General features: G+C 45.4%; 1 protein-coding gene across 1 annotated transcript in view; it reads right to left on the reverse strand.

The window, feature by feature from the left end:
* The window catches only part of LOC122379412 (E3 ubiquitin-protein transferase MAEA-like), a 223,803-nt gene extending 208,133 nt beyond the window's left edge, over nucleotides 1–15,670 (reverse strand). The window contains exon 1 of the mRNA XM_043361624.1: nucleotides 15,561–15,670. The gene's annotated coding sequence lies outside the window, so the exon portion shown is untranslated. The remainder of the gene's footprint in view (nucleotides 1–15,560) is intronic.
* Nucleotides 15,671–18,613: the final 2,943 nt, after the last annotated feature.

Consider the following 18,613-nt stretch of genomic DNA (forward strand, 5'->3'; position numbering starts at 1 on the left):
ACAAGAGGAAGGCAGAGGAAGATGACGGCGCAAGGGCGTGGCCGTCACCCCCTCCCCCCAAGCTATAAAAGGGTGCACCACCCAACCAGAAGAGAGATACAGTCGAGCAGCCGAGAGACACAGTCTGCAGCCGGAGCCGGAGACGCCATCTGGGAGCCGCCGTCAGTCCGGGGTCACCCGCGAGAAGTCTCTTCAGTTCGAGCGCAGAGGAACTCCAGAATGTGAGTGCTGCTGAAAAGTCTGCTCAATCCCAATCCTTGACCCCCCCCCCTCTGCCCAGCCTGCCGTGCCGTGACGACTGCCAAACATTTTCGGTTGCCATAAAATGCACTCTCAATTGGAATTGGAAAACTTAAATTACTTTGAACTTATTGGTCCAGACACCCTAGTTGCATATTAGGATCTGAATTGTGAGGTCATGTCAGAGCCGCCAGTAAATAGGTACGTTATTGTCAGTTGGAGTTCACGATTAGGCCGGGAGCGAGATGCTAAAATTTGAATAAGCAGCTCATTGTCACGAACGTTGAGATTGATGACATGATGCATGTCAGCATTGGATAATGAATATGTCTTTGTGTTTGGCCAAGCTGGTTCGTTGATTTATTATCGGCGGTAGTCAGGTGCGATTAAGGTTTGAGGTTGGGAAGTTTGTGAAATTAAGGGTGTAGATTCATGCTGTAGGTACTCACTAAAAGTTGCATTGCGAAATCATTGGTAATATTGCTATAGGAATTAATTGCGAAGTCGAAGTCAATTATAGAACAGGTAAATACGTTTGGAAAGGGATGAAATGTTTTAAGGTGGCGACTGATTCATGCAATCGATCTATGAATATGGCTATGAGTTATGATTTTCGACAGATACGAATGCTTGAGCTTACGGCGGAATTTCTTCTGTTACTTAGGTGCAGAGTTGAGAGTAGTGGTTTGAGGTCGACGGTCTGACACTTTGCGACTTGAGTTGGTCCTTGTACTTTGCGTCAGTGAAATTGCGAAATGTCGAGTAATAGGTAGATGTAGAATTGTTTGTGGTTAGAACTAATATGCGACTAAAATAGGTACCGATCGCTGTGCTTCTGTAGAATAAATACTAGAAAAGACCATCTTTGTTGGGAAACGATTAAATGGGACAGGAATTTAGTTTTAACCACTTACGTTGAACGGAGCTGATGAAATGTCGAACAGGAAAATATTGCAGCGATATTTTACCAGATTCACACTCACTAACACGTCTGGTGAATCTACCCGACCAGAAGAGACAACACACACGAGCACTGTACCGCGAGTGTTGACGCGCCGCACCGCCCAGCCGCGCGACCTTGGCTGTCGGGGGCCGGCGACGACGATCCACTGCCGGCCAGTCGGACACGCGTCGGTCGCGACGCGGGACCGTGTGCCGCTAGATGGCATGAGAGCAGCGTCGGGAGTGGAGCAGCGGCCACAGTAGGGCAGTGGGCTAACCGTAATTGGGGCGCGTGCGGTAGGTGAAGGTCATTGTATAGGAGCATGGTTAGTTGTGGAAAGTTGCAACGGGATAAGAACGTAACAGTTAATGCATAATTTTAAATATGACATGCTATATGATATCTAGGACTGCACTTCGTTTGATGCGCATTGTTTACTGCTAATAGGATGATTTAAATTAGATTCCCTATGAAAGGCTAGGGACCCTATGACAATATTCTGGCACTCTATAAAGATAATTTGTTTAGGTAACTAGTAGCCCATCAGAAGTTATCGAACGAGTTTCAAGGAGGCATTTCCGTTTGAGCATTCAGTAATTCACTATGATACGGTGGATCACAACCAGACGACAGATCGGTGCGAACTCATTGGTTCTAGATCATCTGATTAAATCAAGAACGGTTCAAGGTTTGTTAGGATTGTATACGAGAAATGATGATTAGGTTCACGCGTGCAGCAGCAATTAGGACTTGAGATTACGATTTGGTTCGGATAAATAATGCGTTTTTGTTCTTCGCGTTCTTGCGAGTTAGCGCCAATAAGTACTCCACCAATATTGGCACAGGGCATTTTGAGGCACAGACGGCTTGTTTGCCCGCCTCCTATGGCGTAACAATTACCAGCATGACTGTATGAGACACAGATGCACTTCTCTAAACCCACGTCCAGACCGGAATAATATGAAGGACACACCGTCACGTATGCAGGGCATATGCACGTTTTCCGCCAGTAGTATCCGGCTACTGTTAGATTTCCCGCTTAGGTAATACTGGGTAACGAGGCAGTGAGAGGTTTCTATGGCAGGGGAAGGGGAAGACTGGTACAGTGCAGTTGGAGAGTAAGTTGGAGCTATGCCAAAGGCAAGAAGCCGAAGGTCAGGGGTGAGTCACCCAAAGGGCGTATAAGGCAAGCTGTAGTGTCCCGAATAAGTCCTCATACTTATTTTGTAAGGGTACCTTAATCGGTACTGGACAGCCTCAGGGGAGGTAACGATGTACTCCAGGACACGTAAGGCCTTGAAAGTAAATCCCAGGGTTTAAAGGGAGATAATGAGCTTTCTTTTTTCTTAAATAAAAATTACTCGACATCTATACTATTTCTACTGTAGTTTCTATAAAATATGAAAATTTCCTAGCACATTTTCGTATGTGAAAAAGGTTTTTATTTTTGCAAAAAAGAAGCAGTACTTGCAGTACTTGTAACATCCACCGAAATGCGTTGTCCTTCTCTATAAAAAGTCGCAGTATATGGCGCTTTTGTTTCAAACAGCGACGCTTGGGTTTTTGTTTATGTTATCGCCTTGTCGTTGCTTGGTTGTAAGGATTCTAATTTGAATTAGAGTTAATTCGGTTTAGAATTAATTAGATTCTAATTCGGGGGTACATAGTGCCTACTCTTCTTTGTTTCCAAGTATTATTTTGCGCCACAAATGAACGGCATGCGCCAGAAACGCAGCCAAATCTTGCGATTGCGACTACGAAATTCATTATTTTGGCGTCAGAGCCTGAAGCGAAAAATACAAGCATATTTATTTCAAAAAGACTTCAGGTTTGTCGAACGGTGTTATGAGAATTTTGATAACAGTACTGCATAAGTTTTTCAGTGATGCCGCAAAAGTGTTGTATCTATCTTCTTTTATTGTGCAGTCGGCGGGACCGATTCAAAATTGAGTCGTTGCTACTAAAATAGCAGCATATGGCGTCAGATGATGAACAGGAAAAATAGTTGCGTAAATTTAGACATAAACCACCCCCAAACCATGAATATCTTTTGAAGGCACTATAGACGACCATTAACTAACTAGATGTGATGAAGATCAAATGTAAGGAATACGCTCATTTTACAAAATTACATGTACCAAAAAGTTACATTGTAGTACCAAAAAGTGATGTAAGTACTTATTCAACGGTCATTTTCAGCGCTCCCCGCTAACGTGACTTCAAGTTGAGATATTTGCGGCAAGGTACCGAATTGAGCAAAATGGTTTTAATTTACATTATAACTTGTTGTGTTTTGTCAGAAAATGGTCCTAACTCAGATTTTGTGGAAAAAGGTCATTATCTCCCTTTAAGGAGAGTTCCTGAGGAGAGTTCCAGGATATGAACGGTGGTCCCTGGGTCGTGAACGGAGGTGTTACACGCGGACCGGAAGAGGGCATAGGTAATCTCTCCCGGATAGAGAGATAAGTCGGATGTAAATCGCGTATATGTGTACCATAAGTCTATCGGACGTGTAGTGAATCCCATAAATTAGTAGGGTGGATATTTTAGTAAAAGACATAGAACCGCGTTCATGAGGTTGTGATCATTATTCAAGTCAGACCGGTTTCGTTCCACAGTCACATGGAACGAAACCGGTTTCGAGCATCATTCACATGTTGACAAGTTTCTCAACTACTTAAATATTCAGCACCCAAGAATGAAATTTACGAAAGAAACGGAGACTAACAGCATGATCTCTTTTCTTGATGTAAATGTAAAACGAACAGCTAGTGGCTTTGAAACCTCAGTTTACAGAAAGAAAACTTTCACTGGCCTTGGAACTAGCTTCTTTAGCTCTATTCCAATGCTCATAAAGAGGGCAATTGTGAAATCAGCCATATTTCGTGCCTTTCGGATCAGTTCAACCTACAGATTGTTCGATTTAGAAGTGAAGTTTTTAACGTCATTCTTTTGCAATAATGGGTTCCCAAAGCGACTTGTAGATTTTTCAGTTCGGAACTTCCTACAGAAGCAGTTCAGTCCAGCCCCAACCGTAGCTTCAGTTAAAAGGCTGGAAAAATACTTTGTATTACCTTTCTATGGTGATCAATCGCTTAAGATGCATCGTGAAGTCGTGTCCCTATTAACGAAATATTATCCATATCTGAACCCTAAAGTAGTTTTGCGTAACCAGTTCACGATTGGAACATTGTTCCGTTACAAGGACAAACTGCCCAAGCCGAGTCGCTCTGGTGTCATTTACAAATTTAGTTGCGCCTCATGCCAGGCGTCATACGTTGGTTCCACGTATCAACGTTTATTCACCAGAGTGGCTCAACACCAAGGCAGATCTCCTCGTACCGGACTGATGTCATCAACCCCAGCAGTTTCGTCCATTAGAGATCATGCGTTATCATGTGACGCTCCGTTTACGATTGATAATTTTGAAATTCTTGGTACGAACAGCTCGTTCCCTGATTTAAGAATTTTAGAATCACTATACATCTTTCGGTTGCGACCAAAAATAAACGACATTTCATCGGCATATCCTCTCAATGTCACCGCTTAGCGCTATGATGTGTGTACCCAATGGTGTGCAACTGCTCTCATGTGCACTGTGCATTTGTATCACCGTCGCGCGTCGTCATCATTAAGTAGAACAATTCTCCACCTGGAAGAAGTGTACTTACTGAGTTTTGCATGTGTGCATATGTGTGTGCAAATAATTTCGATATCGTGTCAGGGTAATCATCCCATCAAAAACATGTAACTTACATATCTGTTTATATTGTCACTGAAGATGTTCTCACTGTGGAACGAAACCGGTCTGACTTGAATAATGATCACAACCTCATGAACGCGGTTCTATGTCTTTTACTAAAGTTTATTCTACTTCTAAAACCATCAAAGGGTGGATATTTGTGCAATTATTCTGGACGGCCCTGCGATAAGTATCTTTGTCGCCGGTTAGCGGAGCATGCAAATGGATTTCGGAAGGAGACATTTATCTCGCCGGGGAGACCATGGTTTGTAAGACGCCTAACACTATCGGAGGGAATTTCGGGGGCTACCAATTAAATTTGGGCGAATACATGAAATGCGAACGTAATGCGAGAAAGGGTGTGAGAATGATGACGCATTAATCTTAGAGTAAGGCCGATAGGAATTTGGTAGAATTCGGTTACGGCAGTCGAACAAATGAATCTCGAGGGCAACTGAAAACTAGCAACGCTAATACGAATTAAGTGGGCAATTTTCTTAATGGGGAGGCCAGTGATATAGGAATGGGTGACTGGACGAATGATCACATTCAATTTATCAATGTAATTACCACCCATATGTTTGGCAGTGGTCATCGGGACTTCGAATGCCCTGTCCTTCACCTGTCCAACTGTGCCGCAAACCCAGCTGATCGGATCCCTCTATCCCTAATCCGAGCAGTGAAGAAGCATCTCGTGCATCATGGTCTATACAATGAACAGAATCATCAAGCCTCTAAATTAAAAAGCATCTTCCATCAGATGTATTTGTACGCAAGGTGGAGATCTACATCTCTACCAGGTGGATCTCATCTAGATCAGGATCTCATCACTATCTGGATCCCTCCCTATAGCTATCTCAGGATCTCTTCAACGACTCTCAGGTTCCCCTGTATCACCAGCTCTACTACCGACAGCATTACAGCAGCGAATTATTCTCTCTGCTACAACCAGCCGAATAACAGTGGACCGCGGTGCTGGATCAACCGCAAAGATGATGATGCAGTACTCTACTTCTTTTCTTTCATTCCCTTGCTACAGTTCAATGGGTAGAATTGGAGCAGAAGTTTCATTTAATGGGTGCAAAATAACCCAGTAGTTGACTTGCCCCTTAACCCAAATCACCACCTTTCACCTAAAAGTTGTCAATTTAATTTTGGCCATATTCCAGCTAAGTCATCAGGCCATCTACCCCATGTAAAGCCCCTGTCTGTCTCTTATGTGAGTTATGCGGAGCTCTTCTGAAATGAACCCTAAACATAATGAACCTAGCTAGGTTTTATGTCACACTGACACCATATGAAAGTGTTGAAAATGTGCTACAAATTTGACAACTTCATTAGGTATGCCTTATGAAGACAGCAGGAAAGCAGGTAGGTACCTACTTACCTGCCTAGATGTATCACTGGCTACCAACAGTACCAACGAAGGTAGATAGGTTATATGTGAATAATTCAAAACATTTTATTGCAATACAATTTGAAACTGTTAGGACTGGGGGATAGGGATGAGGATTAAAAATATATTTAAAAGGAAATGGACAGGACAGGGACTCTGGAACCACAGGATAAGTTAAGGACAAAGGAAGTAGCAACAAATAAAATTAAAACGCGAAAATGGCACGGTGCGACTGCGAAAAAACAAAGAAAACGTTTTGCCAACAAGTATGCTAAGCTTTTATAAATGCTTATTCTACGTCTTTGATTTTTTGGTAAGATGACGTCATTGATAATCATGTAGTATGGTAGATTATCATAAAATAAATCGGTTGTACAACACCAATTTCGTTTTAATTATTATTTCATTTGAAATAAAACCACTTTAAAATATTCGGTAAAATATTCTTTAAAAAAATGAAATATATTAAATATGTTATGCTTAGGCTCTCAGGGCCCTGTTTCACCGCCCGACGCTGCGCGCGCTGCAGCGCGCTGGGAGCCGAGGCATGCCCCTGACGTCACTCGAGTGACGTTGCGTGCGATCCATTAGCTTATGGTAAATCGCGTTTCGAACAGAGACCTTGAAGAACTTAGTACCAATTGAACAGAAGTGAGTGCGAATACTGCTAGCGTGCGGATGGTGCTGGCGCCGCGGTGTTAGCGTTTTGCGATGACGTCATAGCGTAGCGTCAGAGGGAAGTTTGTTGATATTGCCATGGAAACCCAACGCGCCGACCCGCGCAGCGCACTGCAGCGCTCCGCCGTGAAACAGGGCCCAGGAGAAAAGGATCAACAAACGTTCTGCTGCAAATTAAACAATGCAGCAAATTTAGCGAGACGAAAATGGCGCTTTTGTTTCAGTTATTTTTGTAGGGGTTTCAGTTATTTATAGAGTTCAGTGGGTTGTTTCTGAGGAGATGTGGAGATGTGAATTATTAATTAATCACACTTTATTAGTATATAGGGCCTTGTACTTTATCATCTGGATTAAAAAAAAAAACGTTTCCTGCTGAGTGCAGAAAGGTAGGTAGGTGCATCGCCAGGTTCTATCACCAGGATTGGAGCAGTTATTGCAGTTGAAAGTCAAAGCTGGCTGTTCATGTTTAGGCCCTGTTCTTTATTTGGCCATCTACCCCATATTGCAGTTGTGATAACAAGCAGTTTTCAGTGTAGTTTTGTGATCTTTGATGTCATTAATTGGTGTCATTATTTTTCGTCAACTAAAACTTATTTGAACTTTTCATTCAATCGACTCAATCATACGAGTCACTCTAATTTTCGGGAATCAAATCAGTCAACCAGTCGCTAAAGTCAAACGAGTCAGTCAACCAGTCATCTCGAAAAGTCAATCGACTCAATCCAATCAACTCAAAATACGCGTTGAATCAAATCAATCAATTCAATCGACTTGATTGGTATACAACCCTGGTTACGAAGTCATTTTACCAAACATGCGATAACTGTCAGCGTATCAAAGACACTGTTCTCCCTCCAAACACTTACCGCGATCGGGACGGCCGGCGCCAAAGCAGTCGGCGGCTGCTCAGCGGCAGTGGCCGCACCGCTGCACTGTGGGGTTTTTATCGATCCTAGCACGAATTTATTTATATCGCATCCTCCGCTACCTTAACTAATTTTATTTCACCTTCAAATGGTTAGGCTTAGGGTGTATGATCCCTGACAACATGGTTGGCTCTCCTGCTTGACCCCATCCCTCCCCCGCCCCCTCCCACGGACTTAGCACTGAAGCGTTTTCGGCTAGCAATGCATCGTGGGCGTGGAAGCGTTAAAAAAGTAGAACGAAACTACAATCGTTTTAGAAGTAGATATTTGTTCATGTCTAGCCCAATCACCAAAAGGCATTTCGGGCTTAACCTTTGCACTTTGTTAGTCCTTGCACTTAAAGGGGGAGGGGGTCGCACAGACTTCTGTCCTCGACTTTTCGCATACTAACTCAAGCAAAACGTGGCGGATCACGACGAAACTTTCTATACATTCGATTCGATCAATGTTACTCACACACTTAAAATTTCATGACCTTGACCTTAAAAAAAATTTGACCTGTGACCTGTTTCACCAGACCATGTCAGGCTGGTATCGATTTGGCGCTTATCAGCGCACATTATCGGCGCGTTTTCAGTCTTGCTGTGGTTGTTAACTCTCCAAGGCATGAAATGCTGTTTGTTCTTTGCATTTTAAGGTCACGTTAAGGTCAAATCAAGGTCATTTACCTTAGATGACCTTAGTTGACTTTTTCAAGTTATAGATTTTTCTAGATAAGTGCTTGGAGCTTATTTCGAACTTAACACCCATTTGAAGATTTAAGTAGTTTTGGTGCCTAACGGAACATGCTATACGAAGCAGCGTTACCGCTGGCGTCTCGCCGGTTTCCCCAGATTCTCACGAAAATTTCCCTATTTTAAAAATCATTTCCCTAGATACGGTTATTTTCATGGAATTTGACGTACTGTACTTGATCCTCATTCTAACCATTCGTGTTATAGTCGCTGCTTCCCAAAACAGCAATTTACTACATTCTGTGACGTTAACGTAAGAGATTCTAATGAAATTGCTGGCATACGAGGTGTGACCAAAAAGAAACGAGACTGTGTCCGCTGAGGACACGGTTCAGCACACACCGATTACCTATACCATAGTGATGCGGAGCATTTCAGCACCATATGAGCGAAGTTTCAATTTTTCTGGCCCATTGTCCTTCTTTCCACGGTCGTTTCTCTAAACCCCTGCAATACCCCATGTCACAATATGGGTTCTGAACAGACGGGACAAACATCAAGTTCTCAGTGAAACTGGGGAAAACTGCTACAGAAACACTTCCGATGTCAAATTATGTGTATGGAGACGAAGCAATGTCTCCTGCACGAGTGTTCGAGTGGCACAAAAGGTTTGAGAGTGAACGAGATGATGTGGAGGATGACCCGGGTCCCGGAGCCATGACGCCCCACAACATCCAGAAATGAAGAAAACATCCACGAGCCTGACGCACAGCGATCGCAGATGGACAGTAAGGATGCTGGCTGAGGGGCTATGAATGGGAACAGTGTCGGTGAGTACCATCCTGACGGTGGATTTGGGCACGAGGAAGGATTCGCGTGAAGGGGGTGCCCAGTGTTCTCCAATGATCAAAAGGCTCGCTGTGGCCGTTTTCACGACGGAACTTTCGCAGAGGAACTTATTTGATACCTAAAAAGTACCTACCCTTAGAGGCCTTAACATCCCTCAAACTGAAATATTTTATGTTCAAAATAATTTTAGAAGTTTAAATCTGGGCATTTTTTGCCCTCAAATCACTTATTTATTTACAAACACAGCAATTTTTGGTTCTAGTAGCCCACCTTTCGACTATGAGGTATTAAATCAGCGTGGCAACTTGCTCCCTCTTTGCTCCCTCGGGTATCTAATTCCGGAATTCTTAAAAACAAGGAAAGTATATATCGAGTTCTCTTTTATACCTATTCAGCTATGTTTTAATGGTGATTAAAATATGACAAATTTTTTAATTACATTTCATATAAGAAAACACGCAAAACAATGAAACAAAAATAACTACGGCAGATAATTACCTTCAGGTATCTAATTCCGACCAATCAGCACCTCAGTAGGATATGACGTCATACAAGAATGGTGGTGAAGGCCGTTTGCAGTCCCGGCCGGTAGGTCACGTGACCGCCGGGCGCCTCGGGTCACGCGGCGGTCGGGAGTCGGACGTGGGGCGTGGTCGCGGGCGGACGCGCGGGGCATCATGCTTTGCTTTGCTTGCTTTGTCAACTTCATATAACTTACTATCGCATTCGTGTGAAAGCCAAACACTGCTCAGTGCCCTTAGAAATTGAGTTTTGGAAAGCTAAAGTCCCTATAGCTCCTCAGGTCGGCAACAGTTGAAGCCTCATCTGAACCCATGTGAAAAAACGAGGGTAAGGAACCTTGTGTTGCTTTTTCTTTTACCGTCATAATTATCTCAAACCATCACAATGTTGAGTTGCCACATTGTCTGCTTCACTACATTCGTGTAAAACTTGGGTGAAGGCTGGTGGCTCAAAGAAAGGTGAAGATATTTCTTTAAGTGCCTAATCCGTGAAATTGAAATATCCCGGCTTTACAAATCTACACTTTTCATTTTCTCCACGATACATTTTTTAAAATGGTTTAAATTTTATCTACATTTGTTAAAATCGGGGCTTTGGTTTTTGTAAACTAGATCATAAAGTTTACTATAGTTTTGTGTAACCTGATGGCTGAAGAAAATAGTAATTTTGCTAAAATGATGTGCGGAAATTTGTTGCTTTCCAAATCAAATTACTCATACCTATATTTCATTCAAAATTAGGAGGCATTATTACTGTTTTTCTTGTAACATGAACTGAGTTTGGGTACGGTGCTCCGGAAACGTTGTGGAACTTTAAGCTAGCTAGAGCAGTTTCCATAAAAATTGTTTAGATAGTTGACATGGCTTGTTGACAACTCTTTGGCTGTTTCTAAAAAAGTGAAAAAAATATTTTCCTGCATTAAGCACACAAGGCATGTTATTCTCATAAGCTATCGAATGTGTGTGTGTGTTTTTAAGCTGTTTTTTTTTTAAGCTTTTAAGCTGTAACTTCAGTTACTTCACTTTAGAACATATTGCCCAGAATGCGTCACTGATCATGAGCTGGTATATCATATCATATGTAGCAAATACATAAATGAGAATAGTGTGTCATGAATTTTTGTGCATGCTTCTGGATCATCTGTAAGTACATCAAAGGCTCGGCTCAAGAGTGTCCTGCCGACCAGCTTATGCCCAACCCTTTCTGTCCGCAGAACGTCGCCTGCGACTCCCGCACGCCGTTTGCCCCGGCCGTCCGTACTGGTCTTCGCGCTGCGAGCCGCGCTGGAGTTCGCGGCGGCGTCGTGGAGCTCCCATCGGGACGGCGTGTGATGCCCGCGTCGAGCTTATAAGCCGTGAGCTTCGATTGGCGGCTCACGCGGTCACCAGCTGTATGTACAGCCTCGGCCCCGACGACCCCGCTAATGGCCGAGACCGGCATACCCCCGGCATGGGTCCGCTGTCCGGCGCAGCGCTGGCCGCCCGCATGCTATGCTACTTTTGGCTGTATCGCTGCCCAGCGGGAGCGCGCTCCACGCTGCGGAAGAGGTACACGTTGCGACCCGACTGAGGACTGCAACCGGATGGTGACACGTCGGCCTCTGCGCCCTGGCCGGGGCAGGCGTGACCGACGTCACAGTGGAGGAACGCCCAAACAAGACCAGCCCACCGTCGGAGCAGCATGGAAATATCATGTTCTGCCTGGACGTCGGACCCGGCGGCCGCAGTGCACCTGCACACGTGCGGAGAGGGGCGCTGGAGGCTACTCTGGAGCTTCTGCCATTCCGCGGCGCGACTGCTGGCAAAACGGCGGCGATTGAGGCGGTTGGGAACAGCTGCAGCAATGGTGATGGCGGTGATGGCGACATGGCGGTTTGGGACTTCATCTCAGCGCGGCCGCCGCCCAGGCGCCGCTGCGCCCGGCTGCTCAGCCACCTACCGGATGGCGGGGTGGCCCTTACGGCCCTCACGCCCGTTCGGTCTGCGGCCACGTTGTGGGGTGGCGGTCGCGGGGTTAGCGGCGTTGGACTTCGTCCTTTATCCAGACTGCACCGTACCATCTGAACGGATGGATCTGCCAAGAAAGATGACATCCAAGGCGGCTATGAGGCGATCACAAAGCTTCACCAAGAGCTTCTCATTCATGGGGCCGGCCGGCCGTTAAGTCGCAACACCGGCTGCCGAGTGCCAACAGCTGCGTGCGCTGGCGCCGACGCGTTGTGGGCCGCGCTGCTGACGCCCAAGCTGCGATATCAACCATCTATGAATAAGTGGCAGCGGTGGCGGCTTGTCAGTTGTTAACGTGCCTTAACAGACGTTGCGAATAGCCCGCGTTGGAATCGCATGGTTGGGAACGGAACACAACGCAAGTAAAAATGGGCTTCCTTGATGAACCTACTTTTTAAGCATTGTAGCCTTTGTAATTTTGGATGTTTTGCTGTAGATATTATTTTCTACATATATACTATATAGGCACTCACGTGCTTTAAATCGCGCAATGCAATTGAACCATGGTAAAGACAATAATAAATGAACTGAGAGCTGACATGCCCCATGCTTTGTGTGTGTATGTGCGTGTGTGTGTGTGTTTTTTTTTTTTGGCGAGTCGATAAAAGTGGTTTTGGACACTGGATGAGTTTTTAGGGGTGTGGTGAGGGGGGATGTAATTCCACAGACATTCTGTCAGATTCACTAATGCAGTAGGTCTGTGCGGTGTTTAGTTATCGGAGCATTCTTTGAAAGTCGTGAATAGGGCCACCGAGTACCTAAAGCCGTGATATTCCCCCACAAAAACTTCTTTTAAATAACCAGGGATAGGTACATGAGCAGAGTAAATGCTATTACGAACGCCTATCACAATGCTGAGCGAATAGGAAAATCCATAGATGGAGAATTGTGCCGCGTTACGGGTGCTCGGGCGCACCCAATCCACCGTTACCCCAGCGGTGACCTTGACCCGCAACGTCTGTCTCGGCTCCAAAGCCAAACCGGCGTGGAATTGGGAGCGTTCGAGCACTCATGGTCCAGCGCAATTCTCCACCTAAATCCATTCCTGATACACATTTGCTTGCTCATAGTCATGTAACCCCGGTAAATTCACCCAACTTTCATATTGGTCGCTCCATAGACAGGTGGCCACAGAGATCAACTTAAAAGGCCATTGTTGCATTCATTTAGTGGTCAGTGGAGATCAAGCCGTGACAGGCCACAAGTCGCGTGACATCATACGTGTAACGACCAATGACGACGGCCTGCAAAACCCAATGGAAGCGGCTAGCAGCGTGCAATAAAACAGGGCGCTGCTTTCTAAATGTCTGTCGTGCGCCATAAATGAATATATTCTTTGTAGCCTGGCAACTCAGTATCTTTTTTTAACTATTGTACTAGTATTTAATAATTTCATAATTTTATAATTGTGCTTACGCTTTATGTTGATATTAGTGATAAATCCTTAGATAAAGTAAATCGATGTGATATTTAATAGAAAAATAGCAAACTAACGCACCATTCATTCGAAAGCTGGGGAACCTACTAAAAAGAACTACTAAAGTTCCTGAGGAACTTAAGGATCAAATGGGGATTAAATAGATGCCTGCTATTCCGTCGTGAAAAGGGCCTGTGTGGAAGTGACACGGTAGTCTTTGAGCAGCCGGAGGGCAGCCCACAGTGGAACCCAGAGTGAAACATCACCCGTCCTCGCCAGATTGAACACTATGTGACTTCTGGCTATCCCCGAACACCAAGGGCGTCCTCAAGGGATCACTTTTTGAAGAGATTGAGGACATGCAAGAGCACATGACACGGGGCACTGCAGGAGTTTAGAGAAACGACCGTGGAAGGAAGGACAATGGGCCAGAAAAATTGAAACTTCGCTCATATGGTGCTGAAATGCTCCGCATCACTATGGTATAGGTAATCGGTGTGTAGATATTGAACCGTGTCCCTAGCGGACACAGACTCGTTTCTTTTTGGTCACACGCAAATTATTGTACGTGGTATAATATAATTGAGTGGTATATCGCAAATTGTGGTGTGTTGCGACTCGAGACGCGGGAAAGGAAGTGATATGCGCTAGACATTGTAAAAATCACGCCAAAACAAAAACTTTGATGTAAAAAATTAGCCGCACCCGAAATGGTACAAAGCAGCAGTTCGTTTTGAAATAATAGCAAGAATTATATATAACTACATGCATGCATATGTAATTCACTTTATATCTTTAAAACTAGAGCATCAAACGTTAATTTTGTGAAAAATGTTCTCATATTTTTTGATATGGCATGCGGAAGAATAATTTATGACAATAATGATTTCGATTGTTGAAAAAACAACAATTTTTCGGGTTTGTGGCATTTCCCTAGATTTCGTGTGAAATCCATATATCCCTAGATCTTCGCTGACTTCCATAGAAAAGGGAAATTTCCCTTGCAGCGGTAACCCTGATACGAAGCCGTCAAAGGTAATCGACGCCTACCTTCTATGGATAGCCGGCAAGACACCTACTGGTCGGGCCTGACCTGACCCGGCCTAGCATGAAAACATCATCCTTGATCAAAACTAGCTTGAAATTCGTGATTAGCACCCCAAAAACCTCCAACCTCACTTTACAAAGTTACAGCATTTTTCGATTTACCTATATCAAAGCTCTGTTCTGAAGTTCAATAAGGTGAACATTGGCGGCGATAGCCAATAAAATGGACGCAGCGTTGCAAGGGTGTTGTTGTTTTGTTCAAAAAGAACATTTGGCGAAAGAAAAATAATGTCAACATGGTATCACCCCTTTCCTCCCTCCTCCCAACTCCTATACTGACCGGAAACCCCCAGGCGGTGTGCTGCGGTCGGGTAACCCGCCGCGGCGCGGCCCGGCGCGGCGTAAGAAACCACGCGGCACCGTCTGCTTTGACGTCTCATAGTGACTGGTTTAGGCAAATTTCGGCAAAAAATGAGAGCTGCCCCCGATGCAGAAATTATTGGAGAACATTTTGATATACATTTCCACGCGTAACACCGCGTATCAAACTTTGTAAGGCAATAGTTCGCTTGTCAACTCTCTGAACCAAGAAGCATTTTAACATCTTAAGCTTTTCGGTCAAAAATTATACATTTGGATGAATTTTGGAAAATTTCGTGCATACCATCATCTTCCTTATAAGTCAAAGATAATGAAAACATGTCGCAACTATAACCTGCTGTTCAGGGAAACGAGTGAGAGGGCGTTTTATTGTAGTGTGCTTTTTCGCTGTATGCAGGTAGCACGACGCTGGTCAGGACGAAGCTACACTTTGAGAGGTTTTTTGAGGCATAAACAATCATTTTACAGACGATTTAAGGTGTGATTCGGATACGCTGGACAATTCTACGTGGAATAAATAACAAAAAAGTGGAAATCGAAATACTTTAACTTGCCACTTAATGCGTGCTAGGATGGCCTAAGTCCCCACGGTGCGCTGGTTCCCTGGCGGAAAGAAATGGGACATGGAAGCATTACAATTGATAAGCGTTGATGTAACAGAAGATAGTTGTTTAATGCTAAGTACGGTACGACGATACTTGATCACAATAAAGTAATTCCCCTTTCCAAAAATATTTACCGCGATTGGTCTGGCCAGGCGCAAAGCATTGGTCCTCTGTCGGCCATCGGAAGTGGCCGGCTGGGTTACGCTGGAGTCCGACTCAACGTCGGAGCCCGGTCGAACGTTAGCCAGCCTGTAATGAAAAAATATGATAATGGAAAGGGGAAGTTAACTACTACTATTCTAACTACCAATTCTATAATACCACTACCCTACCACTACCCCTACTACTACCCCTAACACTACCCCTACCATTATCACTGGGTCATATGAGGTCACATACTATCAGATAAATAATGAACTAAAAAAGTTTATTATTAAAGTAAAAAAAACCTAATACTACCTAATACTATTCTGAAAACATAGGCTTGAAAAAGGATGCATCGTTGTCGATGTGGTGATCTATCAATATACCCAACGTAAAATTGAAGACGATGTAGTTGAGAAGAAAACAATCTTGTATCTTTGGAAAAACGCTATACAAAAATACCTACAAATGACGTTATTTCCTAAATAAAGAATCAAATGAAATACGTACGTACAGCAAGGAAAATCTCATTTTACATGGCCTCTATGTAGGGAACGGGAGTGCCAAATAAGCAACGTCACGTTTTGTCCGTGATTGTGTGCAAGGGACGGTGTTTGAGTGTAATATTGCAATTTGTTTTAACACAAGGGTGACCCGCGTGCTCCGCAACGCGAAAAGGGGGTATTTACGATCGGCGGGTGTTTGGTTGTTCTTGTGTCGGTTGGGTTATCTATCCATTTCGGTCGATTGCTTTTTGATGGCTAAACGTTTTGGTTTGGAAAAAATATCCATCGGATCGAGGTGCCCGTGTCTGATAAGCATGCTTTCTACTTCAGAACCTGTCAATAGTTCAGTGAGCCTGTCAAATGTGTTTTATAATTCAGGTGCGTAGTTTTATGACAAATGAAAGGCGTAGATAATTTTCGCTAAAAATGGATTTGCAGAGGTTTTTATATTTTTAAGAATACCGTTGCTTGTCATGCAAACGTGATGATTGGATCTTGGAGAGAATTGAATGCTCTTTCTAATGATAGCATTTTCAATTGTCAAACGTATCAGGTTAAGCAGCAAACCCCGTGTAATTATCTAGTGGCACGTTATTGGCAAATGCCATTTTCTCCAGCGATTTGCTCCACCTTGTTTTTGATCAATTAACTTTTCACAATTTTTCCATGAGAGGCGGTACATTTCTCTTGCCAATAGGCGTTGTTTCAACTCGCTCTGTCTGGCGGTCACGTGAAAACAAAATAAAATCCAAAATCCGTTTAAAACGGCACTTCTTAACCCGCGCCCTGCTGGGGGTCCTGGATTTCCACGCCCTGCTGGGGGGGGGGGGTGTTTGAACACCCCCTTCTAACTCGGCTCCTGGGCCACGTAGCGATACGCGGAAGGCGGCGTTCGAAAGAGCGTCAAAAATAATGAGGAAATCACTTCGGTCAATTTTTTGGTCAGGTCAAAGGTCAGGTCACCAGAGGTCATTGAAGGCAAAATTTCGCCGATTTCCAGGTCGAATGTCGACAATTTCTAAGAAGCCAACGCATAACTCGGGAACCAATAGAGCTACAGCGCCGCGGAAAAGCGCATTCGATAGCTCTATTAACGCCCTTTCTGAATAATTCTCTCAGATTTGACCTAACCTCAACGGTTTTGCCTGCAGGGGGCAAAAACTGCAAAAATAGCCGATGTGGTGTGTATGTGCGAATGGACTGCATAAAAGAAGACTAAAGTGGGGTGGGGATAGTGTGATGTGCATAAGTTGGGGCACCCCGCGTGTGCGTGCCTGGGCGCGCCTCTGCGCGCGCCTGCCGCCGTGACCGGGACCTGGGCGACGGAGCGGCGGAGCGCCAGTCTACGGTTTGAGGTGAGTGAGAGCGCGCGATCACACTGGTGGCAGCGGTGGGATAAGTGCAGTGATGGAGCGAGACAATCGATTGGTGTGGGGGGACGGGGAAGATCTGGACGATTTTCTCCGACGCGTGGATGCGTGTCGTCTCACCGTTGGAGACGAAAGTAAGGCGGTAGGGAAGGCCCTACTGGGCCTTGGATCGAGAATCAGTGTGATGGATTCTCTTTCGGAAGATGACAAGAAGGACGTCGCAAGTCTGAAGGCAGCTCTGAGGCGGGAGTTCGGCAACTCAACCAGGTGGTACCAGGAGAGTTTCGAGAAACGGCGGAAGAAGCCCGAGGAGACATACGGTATGTTCCTGTCTGTTTTATGCTCTCTGTTCCGTGGTGCGTTTCCAGGCACTGATACTGACGCCCCGGTAGCCAAGACGCTGCTCAAAAGCCGTTTTTTGGATGGGATCAATCCAAATGTGTCGTCCCAGTTGCGCCTGATGTTTCCCGACGTCACTGCTGATAAGTTGCCGGAGCATGCTCGACGCGTAGATGAGGCTCTGGCGTCCTCGGGGTCACATGCGCCGGTACAACAGGTCGCTGAGCTAGGAGCAGAGGAGGGTGGTGAGGTAGCCCAGCTGCGGGGAGAGGTCGCTGAATTATCGCGTATGGTACAGGCGATCCAGTCCGGCGGCCCGCGGGCTCGGCCGACCCGTGGAGGACCGGCGGCCGGCGCAGCCCGAGGCGCCATGACGTCATCGCGCGGCTCGGCCAATGTCCAGTGCTGGACCTGCGGTGCGCAGGGGCACGTCCAGGGGGAGTGCAGGAGCGCGCGAGGTGGACGGACCGGTGGCCAGCGGCCGGGGGCCACCGGCGGAGAGGAGAGGGGATCACGTCGAACATGTTGGACTTGTGGTTCACCGGGACACATGCAGAGGGAATGTTTCAGGGCACCGGTAGGTCGTGGTAGAGGCCGTCCAGCGCCGGTCACCTGTTGGAGATGCAAGGAGTTCGGCCACACTCAGTACGATTGTCCGTTAAATTTAAACTGAAGTGGGTTACTGCCGAGGGGCGGGCGGTAACCAGCTCTCAAGGAAAATGGCTCAGAACTGGTACTGCTCTACCGGTGCGGTCAGCTGAAGGGCCCTCGGCTTGTTCTCTGCATGTGAGAGGTCGCATTGGAAAGCTGCCGTGTACGTGGTTGGTG

The sequence above is a fragment of the Amphibalanus amphitrite genome, unplaced genomic scaffold (genome assembly GCF_019059575.1).
Source record: "Amphibalanus amphitrite isolate SeventyFive unplaced genomic scaffold, NRLGWU_Aamphi_draft 000077F_arrow, whole genome shotgun sequence".
Classification (NCBI taxonomy): domain Eukaryota; kingdom Metazoa; phylum Arthropoda; class Thecostraca; order Balanomorpha; family Balanidae; genus Amphibalanus; species Amphibalanus amphitrite.